The 1,293-nt window shown below is 61.0% G+C and overlaps 1 long non-coding RNA gene across 1 annotated transcript in view; it reads right to left on the bottom strand.

Moving 5' to 3' along the window:
• Positions 1–267: 267 nt before the first annotated feature.
• The window catches only part of LOC112966492, a 2,974-nt gene continuing 1,948 nt past the window's right edge, over positions 268–1,293 (bottom strand). Inside the window, exons 3-4 of the long non-coding RNA XR_003253616.1 lie at positions 504–548; positions 268–367 (exon numbers count right to left, since the gene is read on the bottom strand). This is a non-coding gene — a long non-coding RNA (uncharacterized LOC112966492). The remainder of the gene's footprint in view (positions 368–503; positions 549–1,293) is intronic.

Raw genomic sequence — 1,293 nt, 5'->3', positions numbered from 1 at the left:
GGAGGAACGAAGAGATGGAAGGTTGGAGGCACAAGAGGGATGGATGGATGGATGGAGGAACAAAGAGATGGAAGGTTGGAGGCACAAGGGGGATGGATGGATGGATGGTCAGAAGAATGGAAGATTGAAGACAAAGATGGATGAATGTATGGAAAATGAATGGATGGAGAGACATGCGGATGGGTGGACAGAGATGGATGAACAAAGCAGTGGATAGACAGAGAGGTGGATGAACGGACGGACGGAGGGACAGACGGACACACCGTCACCCAGCTGATCTGCGCGCCCAGGTCCCGGAAGTAGAAGGTGGCCGTGGTGCCCACGGGCAGGTTCTGCAGCACATCCTCGTCCTTCAGGGACTTCCCCTCTGGGGAGGGACAGGAGATGGTGGGTGGCCCTGTGGCACCCTGGGGTCCCCCGGGAAGGCAGGGTGGACTCCAGAGCTCCACCAGGAGCTGGGGTGGGGGCAGGTGGGCACGATTGTCCCCGGAGGTGGCACTCACTGGGGTCCAGGCGCAGCGACTGTCTGGCCGGGTACCACTGGGGGTCTGAGGAGAGAGTAGAGACAGCATCGATGGCACCGCCGGGACGTGGCCACGGTGAGGACCTCCACGGTCTCGTGATGTGGATCTCCACGACCCCACGGAGGGTCCCCAGCCCCAGTGGGGATCTCCGTGGCCTTGTGGAGGGTCTCCATCCATGATGGGAATCACCCAGGGATCACTACGACCCCATGAAGGGTCCCTGGTCGTGATGGGGATCTCCATGGCCCACTGGAGGATCTCCATCCATGATGGGAATCACCACAGCCCCATGACAGGGATCGCTACGACCCCATGAAGGGTCCCTGGTCGTGATGGGGATCTCCATGGCCCACTGGAGGGTCCCTGGCCACGATGGGGATTCCCATGACCCCATGGAGGGTCCTCTGCTGTGATGAGGATCCCCACAGCCCCACGATGGGGATCTCCATGACCCCATGGAGAACCCATGTCCATGATGAGGATACCCACAACCCCATGGAGGGCCCATGGCCACGATGGGGATCCCTACGACCCCATGGAGGGTCCATGGCCATGATGGGGATCTCCACGACCCCATGGAGAGCCCATGGCCACGATGGGGACCTCCACAACCCCATGGAGAACCCATGGCCATGATGGGGATCTCCACGACTCCATGGAGGGTCCATGGCCACGATGGGGATCTCCACGACCCCATGGAGAACCCATGGCCACGATGGGGATCTCCACGACCCCATGGAGAACCCATGGCCATGATGGGGATCTCCAC

This window comes from Apteryx rowi, unplaced genomic scaffold (assembly GCF_003343035.1).
Source record: "Apteryx rowi isolate R43461 unplaced genomic scaffold, aptRow1 scaffold_2452, whole genome shotgun sequence".
Lineage (NCBI taxonomy): Eukaryota > Metazoa > Chordata > Aves > Apterygiformes > Apterygidae > Apteryx > Apteryx rowi.
The sequence above is the reverse complement of the archived record's forward strand: the minus strand, read 5'-3'. Positions and strand labels throughout refer to the sequence as shown.